Here is a 10,155-nt window from a genome sequence, read left to right as displayed (position 1 = left end):
TGATCTGATAATAGATGCCTTGCTCTTTTGCAATATTACCAGTGTATGCAATATGGTTGTATTAAACGTAATAGAATGTCTGGTTGTCAAAAAAATATAATGTTAAATTATTAAAATGGTTTTATAAGACCAGAGTGTTAAAATGTTACCTCATTAAAAAACAGCAACAGCAAAATAGCTCAAAATTTATGTACTTGAGTCTGATCTCACCTCCCATTACACACAACACAAAGAAACTTCTACTCCTGCCTGTTGTCAATTCCCCATTCTCTGGAACTAAAATTCATGGAGCTTTCTGTCCGAGGAGGATTTGGGGATCTGCACCCTGTGTGCGGAATAAAAAACTTAACTATTACTGTATAATTTCAGCTTCCACTGTCACCTACTCTGTCCCCTTTTGATGGCAAGGAATCTGGAAAGTGCTACAAAAATCACTCTACAAAATGTCAGTCAAGCTGCTTTTGAGTTTGTCAGAAAAGATCTTTTTCTGGGAATCACCCAACATTCAATCCTTGGCTATATACCTTTGTGGGATTAAGATTTGTCCTACTGTCCATACTAGTGTAATGGCAGTAATTCTGCATGAGGTGAGACACAGGTCTGGGACTTGGGTTCAGGGTAGCACTCCCAGATCTATTCATTTCCTGCTCTACGTCAGAGAAGTCATTTAGTTCCTTTCATGCAGCTGTTTCCTCTCTCAGTTTTATGTATTAGGTCTATTTATATGACAAAGTCTACATCTAAACCATGGCCAGCCACTGGATAAGATGTGGGCTGGCATTTTTCCCTCTCTTGCCCCCAACCCCTGCTTGCTGTGGTTCTCATAGGGAGAAAACCTGTCCAAACAGGCAGGGAGGAGGCTGTTGCATGCTCCTTGTATTGGCGCCTGAAAGTCTGGGGTGGTGGAACACACTGCAGACCATATTTGTCTGCAGTTTAGACTGTCAAGATGACACTCTCTGGGGTTTTGTTTGTACTGTACAACAGACAACTAACAGGCACTTCATTAACTGATGGTATTTCCTTCACAAATTCTACAACCCATGGGGAGGAGGTACAAGACCACTGGCCAAACTGGGTTACCAAGGGTTCTCCTGATGAGTGAAAGAATATCAGTGCTGTCTTTTTCCTTTGTAGCCTGGGTTATTTGTTATTTGGTCCTTTTCACTCTGTAAAGTAGATTAGAGAGAGTTTTACTGTAAATCAAGAACAATTTGTCATAGTTTATGTGAAAAATTGGATGGATTTCTACACCACTTTCAATGAATGACAATTTTCTAAAATAGTTTTTGGTTTATATTCTCACTAAACACGAAAGCATAACAACCATAAATTTAGCTGATGATATCTTGATAAGGGACCACTAAGTACACATATAATCTTATATGAAGTCTGTGTGTGCATATGTATGTGCATGTGTGTGTGTGCATGTTCTTTATTAATATTTATGAAATAATTACTAGATGCAGCTAAATTCATTAATAACTTATTTTAGACCATATTTTACAGAAAACATTAGTAATGAATTGTTAACAAGCAATGCCACAGCTAGCTGTTACAAAAAATTTTGTAATGTAGGAATCATTAAAAGCAAGCACATGCCTGATTAATGTATTAATTCACGTGGTGATATAGCATACTGTAAAGTACAATAAACATTAAATAATAATGAATCAGTGGTACCAATGGATATCATAAAGAGACAGTCTGAAAATGGAACATAAAGCAAACTGTAACAGAGTAATCAAACATTCTTGGTCTAAGTAGTTCAGGCAACATAACAAAACAAGAACAGAGGAAAATATGAGAGCACAATACGAATACTTTGAAGTGAACATTAAAAGCTCGTGCATAGATATCATCTTTAAGTGCTGAATTTAGTCAGCTATGTTATGGCTAGTTTCTCCAACTTTTCTCTAGGCAATGGAGGAAGACATTCTTCAGAAGGTGGCTGAAGACAGGAGAGAAGATAGGAGCTCCAGATGGTGCTTGGGAGAACACATCTCTTTCTGTTGACTACCCAGAAAGTCTGTAAGGATTAGGTAGCTGAAATACCCAGATAAATTACATTGCAAAAGTCAGATGCTGTGATTACTCTCCTAATCATCAACTGCCTACAGAAATGGTATATAAGCCCACTATTTACCTAGCTGCACATGCTACTTTGAAGCCATCTTGCTTTGAGATTACCGTGCAGATTTTTCCAAACATGTTTCTAAAGGAAGACTCTGGATGCCAGCTCTAAAGCATGGCTTTAAAAGCTGCAGTTAATTTTATTGGCTGAATGACTTTGAAGACAAATTTTTATGAAGGATTCTTTCAAACCCAGGCTGTTAATTTATTATGTGCTGACCAGTAATATGAAAGAACTGTGTTTCGGAAGTTCAGTGGTTCTTAATTAATTATGAGCAAGCTTTGAAACACCCAGCATGCATGACAGACTTCCTGATACCTCCTTGTCTCTTTCTTCCTGCAGCCTGAGCTCTTCCCTCCAACTCCCATGTTGCATGGAAGGGTTTGCCTTTATCTTGAAGTCTTTTTTGAATCATCTGACTGTTAAAAGATTCAGAGTACAGAACCTGACAGATTCACAGTATGATTTAATACAACAATATCCTATGCAATACTGCAAAATTAAAAAAGGTAGACCAATATTTATGTCAGAGCTAAAGGAATCTATATTCTGTGGTTTTGTCTTACCTCCAACACAGAAATTAACAACTACTCTCCATTAGAAACACAGAGCCAATTTCTGATCTTGCAGTATTTGACTAAAAAGCCTGAACACACATCAGTGATGCACAAAGCATCAGTAACTAACCTTCTGGCCACAAACTGTGGGGAATCCTCTCAGAAATACATGCCTGAGAAATTCCAGGTTGTAAATCACAGAGAAGCAAACTTCTTTTATTGGAATTAATTAATAGAGATCCTGCAAGGACAGAAGAAATTTCTCTAGACATCTTAATTCAACTGAAAATCAAATAGATTTTAAATGACACCAAGACATATTCTCACGAAGTGCAGCTCTTAGTTTCTAACTTGCAATCTGGTATTAATAAAGGTATGGATTAATCTCATTCAACTTTATACATCTAGTATAAGATGGTCATCTAAGTTTCGTGTGTAGTTAGCATAGAGAAAAGCAAAGGCCTAAAAGCCATGGGATGAATATCCTTCTGAAAATGCTCATCTCTCTACAATAGCTATAGAGGTTGCTTAGATGAAGCGCACTGCTTCTGCATAGCTAAATTGGTTAATGAACCTCCTTCTCCCTTCTTGCTTCTTTCTCATTGCTCAGGTACATCAGGAAAATCGAAATCCATACAAACTACCTAAAATGGAATGGTGCTTTTCAAAGGAAATAATGTGGTCACTGAAAGTAAATTTCCAAAATGAGATGTAATGTCACAACCCCAGCGTTAGCCAAGCACTGCTTACAGGAAGGCAATGGGGTTAGGAGTTTGCCTGCTGTCTACCATGTTACTTTCTCCCTGCAAGTTTTTAACATGTGAGAGGTTAGGCTTGCACTAAAGGGCTTGGATCCTACATCTGAGCATTTCCATCTCCTAATTGTTTTCTGACTGAGAAAGACTATAATAAATGTGAGGGGTTCAAACACGACAGAGATGAATGCTATGTCACGGTTTGGCTAGATAGATGTTATAGTAGTTTTTAGAGAGTTCCCTCCGGACAAACACATACACATATATGAGTTTTTCATTTCTTCATTTCTCGTCCTTATACCTATGCCTCTAAGAAGTTAACACGGAAAAGACTGAGGAATAAACCTTTTCCACACATACTAAGTTTCTTTTAAAAATTTTTTTCCAAAACAATTACATGAATTATTCATTACCTCTTTCTCTTTGTTCCTATTAATATCAGCTTCCAGAGCTCTGTTTGTTTGGGATTTTTTATCCAGTTCTTTTCGTCTTTTGCTCATTTTCATTGATGAGATGCTATTTATTTTGCAAATTGAAATGCCTGCAATGAAGCCATTAATCTTAGAAAGTCTCTGATAAAATTATTGCATTTTTCAGAATAAAGTGGAAATGCAAAAACATCTTTCACCTCTCTGAAAAGGGTTGTAATGCTTAACCATTTTCAACATGCATCGAAAAGAGACCTACAGCCTATTAGCCAGCAAGAATCTGTCAATATTTGCTCCAAGTATAGGCTAGGCCTAGAAATACTCAATGATGCAAAAAATCCATGTGCAGCATTTAAACCAAGGCCATGAGACACTGTATTCTTCCACCTCAGTGGAAGAATAATCTCCAAGCTACAGGGTCATCCTCTGCCTTTCTATCTTTTGGGAGGGGGCGTAAGAGGGGAAGCTGAAGAATCATGGATGATTTTTTACATAGAGGTGTACAGTCTTCCCTCACTCCCAATTTCAGCTCCTGCACCACAGACTAATGTTTAGGGTAGGCTCCTATTTTGAATAGTCTTAAAGAGCAGAGACAGTGAGTCCTGGGCCTCAGACTCTCAATGACTGTCCTTAAAGCTAAGCTCTCGCACAGATGGAGACTGGAGGACATTGTTGTTGCTTTTCTCACCTTTCAAAGAGAAGAGCAGTCCCACTATGACTTTTAAAAGGAAGAATTGTAAGTACCTGCCTTGAACCAAGGGCTCCAAGGTGCAATACACTCAATATCAGATTAGTGTGATGTTTTTTTTTCTCGTTATGGTTAAACAGAGCATAAAATGAGTGAATTCAGACACGACTCTATGTAATTTCATTTGTTCAGTATATAGAGACATAGGGCAGGGATGTAGGAGAGCAGAAAGACCTTCTCTGCCTCACAGAAAAGATCAATGTTCCTGTGGCTTGCACCCATTGCCCCTTGTCCTGTCAAGGGATGTCACTGAGAAGAGCCTGGCTCCATCCTCATGACACTTGCCCTTTACATATTTATAAATATTAATGAGGTCACCCCTCAGTCTCCTCTTCTCTAAGCTAAAGAGACCCAGCTCCCTCAGCCTCTCCTCATAAGGGAGATGTTCCACTCCCTTAATCATCTTCATGGCTCTGCGCTGGACTCTCTCTAGCAGTTCCCTGTCCTTCTTGAACTGAAGGGCCCAGAACTGGACACAATATTCCAGATGCGGCCTCACCAGGGCAGAGTAGAGGGGGAGGAGAACCTCTCTCGAGGTTCCACATAAATATGAGGAAAAACTTCTTTATGGTGAGGGTGACCAAACACTGGAACAGGCTGCCCAGAGAGGTTGTGGAGTCTCCTTCTCTGGAGACATTCAAAACCCGCCTGGACAAGTTCCTGTGTGATATGGTCTAGGCAATCCTGCTCCGGCAGGGGGATTGGACTAGATGATCTTTCGAGGTCCCTTCCAATCCCTAACATTCTGTGATTCTGTGATTCTGTGGCATGAAGACTAGAAGAGCTGTAACAGGGACGACCTTATTCATCAGAACCAGGAGTCATCAACTGCAGTCCAAAAGGGACTGACGCTGTCATAAGAGAAACAGTTTTAGCAGAAGATGCTGCTTACAGTAGCCTTCCAGATGTTAGGTTTAAAAGTGATCCTACAGAAGAACATGCAGTTCTCCAAGCTGCTGGGCTTCAAACCCAGCTGTGCATGTCCAAAGCCTTGCCTCATTAGCACACTAAATAAGTAAAACATTCTTTCAGTCACTACATTTTCTCAGAAGAGTGGTTTAAAGGGAACACAAGCTCCCGCTGCGCTGTCAGGAGAGATGAGAAAGTTGCTGGCTTCCTGTTGGTGTCATCTGCTCGTAAACACAGACCTGCTTCCTTGACTCTGGCAACCAGATCCTGGGACCACTCTGGGGGAGGCGATCTGTGATTTCAAAGCCTGCAGCATTTGTAAAATAAACGTAACTGCTGTACAAGCTCACTGGACAGTTATGACTTCAACTTCCGAGCATATTTCCCCTGTTTCAGAGTACTATGTTACAGCTGCTGTCCTGCCCATCTCACAAAATGTTTTTGATGACCGATAAACTAAGGGGAAGAAATAACCCTAACCCTTCCCCAGGCATAAGGTCCATGGGTTGGGGCAGTTTCTGCCTATTCTGGGTGGGGTCTGGCAGCCCCAGGGGCTAAAGGCTCATGCTATTGATAAAGCTTGAAACAGCTGAACCTTCTATGTGCAACTTTGATTGAAAATATTCAACAGATGGAAAAAAGTATTTTATTTGTGACACTTCAGGTGAAATAGCCAAATTCTTATAAAACAAGCCCTTTGATAATCTGGCTCAAATTTGACAAAACAATAAAAATATCATCATTTATGTCCTGCTTTCTTCTCCCTGTGTTTTATTTCTTGATCTCAGCCCAGATGAAAGAAACAATAAGAGCAGTGAACACATTATCATCAAAATTCTCTTTTTTACTTCTTGTTGTTAGTATAGTGTAGGGAAAAACTTGGGATTTGAAGGCTTGCAAATTGCTAGCGCTGGAAGAGGTAAGAGTCTTTCTCAACATCAAAACCGCTTACAAGCTATCATGTCTGTGGAGAGGAAAATAGCTATTATCCATCAGTTAGATCTCACAAAACAAAGTGGTTGGAAACAGGAAGGGAAATCATAGCCCATATAGTAAGAGGAAAAAATATATTACCATTGAGTACAGCAATTCATGGTTCTGCAGGTGCTTTAGGAATGTTTCAGGTTTAGGCATGTTCAGAAGAAATACTAAAGGTATATAAGAGTATAGTCCATCACTGTGAAAACAAAAAATGGGAGCCAAAGATTTTAGGATTAACATTCAGCCAGTTGACATTTAGCTATTAGGGAATGATTTTCAGAACACAATAGTGTCCGAATTTCCCTTAATTGTCAGTGTTCTAAAACTAGGCACTTAGAGAAGTCATTAATTTTAGTGCATCTTCAATTGTTTATTTTTCAGGGGCGCTCAGTATCCTTCCATCAGAGTAGTGGCTGCTCAGTGTTAAACATATGTCTTGGGTCACTGCAACCAGTTTGAATACTCTTACCCTACACAGTACTGACTTTAGACAGCTAGAGAAACCCTAGAGCTCAGGTAGTAGAGGGTCAAAGGCCAACGTTAGGCAGCGAGTTTGACTAAACTTGGTCCTGTACAGCCTTTTGAGATGCCTTGTGTTACCCCACCCAGCCTCCAACCACTGCTCCAGGATGGCACAGGTTTTCTGTAGATCCTCTGTTTTACCTGTAAATGTCATGTGGTTGTCTAAGATACTTTCAAGATATCTGTTTAGCAAACTGAATTGAGCCTTCACCATCATGAGCAAAACCTTCATCATTCACTGAAACTCTTCTGGCTGTGAGACTAAGAACAAGCCATTTACACACACCTATGAGCTCTGCTAATTGCTAATTTCCTTTTGAAAAAAAAAAAAGGAACTAGCAGGATGTTAGAACTGTTTTAGATGATTCTCAGCCCAGACATTAATACTGGAAACAAGATGAGTACCTTAATAGTTCACATTTCACTTTCCTGTATCTAAACAAAATGGTAAGAGACAACAGGCTTATGTCTGCTGTTAGCAACTCCCTGCCTGCTTGTTGTGGTGCTCCCAGAGAGATCATCCTTAGCAATCACGTGGTATACCCTGCTCTAGAAAATCTAGTTTTCTAGCTGATTCCCTACCTAGGTGACCTATTCATAGTGCTTACTCAGAAAGCCTCATGCTAAATGCTTAATGATTGACACTAAAATCTGTTTGTGGGGTTGTACAGTTATGGTTCATCACACATAGGAATACTGAAAGGCAAGATCTCACTGCTTCAGTTTCAGCACATGCAGGGCTTCCTCAAAATTTGGTCTTTGCACTGTAGGGAGGGTTTGAAAACAGAACCACCAGATTAGTGATGCAGTAAATACATTACTTGTACTTCTAAAGCACTGAATTCTTACAGGCCTCCTAGCAAAAACTAAAATGAATAGCATGCAGAATGTGCTAATCTGCAGAATGAACCGAGTGGTAATTTATGTATCTCACAAACAGCTAGTGAGCTGTTATTTTACAAGCACTATTTTGAGGTTTCATTATCTCACAGAGATAGGCAAATCTGCAACCTTTCACTCATTCAGCAATCTGCAGTGCTCAGTTGTGCAAAGTTTAGGGTTTTAAATTGGAAGGTGCCACTTAAAACAGCCAATTGTTAGGAAAAGCAGTGCAGTACACAATTAGCAAGAACAGTACAGCAAGCAAGACTCAGCAGCAGTAACTTGTAAGAATAGCACAGGATGCCTTGTATCAGAAATAGAGTTTAGGCAAGCACAAATCACAGTGAGCTCAGGTTTGTGGTAAATATTAGCATCCATATTCTTTGGTCAGCCATCTCAAATAATCTTGAGAGATGTAGGGAATTGTATCATCACTTGTATCATTCTGCACCATAGCTGGCACTAGCAGTCATCTTTCGTAGTCTTGAAACAGCCTGGAGAATGGATGACCTTTTATCAAATGCTATTGCTTTGTATATTGGCTGAGGCATGTTCGTGACAGAACCTGCATGTATAAAATGGGGAGATTATTTTTTTAAGGGATATGAGAGGTTTTTCATAGATGGTGGCCATGTAATGAGAATTATACTTCTGTGTGAGACTACAGAAACCATCAAAAGGTCAAGATGGAGTCACATCCTCTGATGGGGTATTAAGCACACTACATTAAGTTATGCTATACCAGAGTGAGTGTCCAGTCAAATCCAAAAAAAAAAGTTCTCAAGTTCTGAAATTTTTATGTGATTTTCAGTCAAAAGGAACTCTATGTGATTATATAGTTTTGCCTGTATGTGTGGTTTTGTATTACCATGTTGTGTGTAGCAATGCACAGATATACACACACATATTCATATGTATACCTCATTAAAGAGCATTTTTTAAAAGTTGTGAAAAATACACGTTATCTAGCAACGTATAAACTGAGACAAAACGTCAACTGCTTATGTGTGCTGTCCCTGGATTTACAGTTATTCATCGGCTCACTGATGGGTGGGAGCACATCACTGTTTCTATTCAGAGTTGTTTGTGAACCGTGTGGTCTAACCCACATAGGTGGTGGTCAGGAAAAGCAGAAAAGAGTGCTGACTCACTCAGTAAAGATTCTGTTTTCTTTTTAAGTCTGGGGTAACTCTGAGTTCTCATCAAAGTGAGAACCTGACAGCACAAGGTGAAATAACTGATAGCACGAACTGGTATTCAGTTTTTCAGTTCAGCTTTCTGTGTCACCTCGTACCTCCAGCCCTCTCTTTTTTCTGATTTTCCACCTCCCCCACACTGGAATTCTGTTCATGTTGGATTGTGCAGTGGTTTAATGAAGTCGACTGATGTCTACCCAGGCCAAACCCTTTAGATACCTTTCACGTACCTTAGTGTTCACCTTGCTCTTCAAACCCAGCCACTTCTACACACAGCCCTAGTGTCATCTATCAATCAAAAGGGAGACAGTGGCATCAAGATAGGGTTATCACAGACCTGCCTTGGACCTCCATCTCCCACACATGAGAGACTGCCATGTAGGGGCTTTTGATGGGAGGATGAATTCTGGGATTCGGGGTTATGGGACCAGGAAGATGCCACAAAAGTCACATCTGGGAACATGCATCTCACCAGTGCTCCATTGAGCTGGGACTCCAGGTAGTGTGTGTGGCTTTTCCCTTACTCCTATGATGCCACAAATCAAAACAGGTATTATCTGGCATGCGGGACCAAGAAAGATTCTCCCTGTAGTGTCTCAAATGAAGGCATGTGAAAATCTTTGATAACAAGAATGAAGCAACTGAGCTAGTCTCACCCACAGACCAGCAGACTCAACGGATTTAGGTATGTGAAGAGAGCAAAGTCACTGAAAATTTGCTTAGATTAGGTTCATGCTTGAAAGGAGACGGACAATTCTAGCAAGCATTATTACTCTCCCATGCAAGAGTTTTATAGAAATTGGCCTTGAATGTTCAACGCATTAGTCCTGCTACACAAAGGGGTCCCTAGGGAAAATCTATGATATCTGGAATTTTGCTAATAAGATTAAATAAGAAAGAATAAAATATATAAAGGAATGTTTTACTTGATATTCTGGTTCCAACACCTAAATTACTTCTGGCCCTCAGCTTTTGTGTGAAGATATCACAAAAGTTCAGGCAAAGTACAAATAACCTGGTAGTGCAAATAAAGACCTGTTTTG

This window comes from Nyctibius grandis, chromosome 1 (genome assembly GCF_013368605.1).
Source record: "Nyctibius grandis isolate bNycGra1 chromosome 1, bNycGra1.pri, whole genome shotgun sequence".
NCBI lineage: Eukaryota > Metazoa > Chordata > Aves > Nyctibiiformes > Nyctibiidae > Nyctibius > Nyctibius grandis.
The sequence above is the reverse complement of the archived record's forward strand: the minus strand, read 5'-3'. Positions refer to the sequence as shown.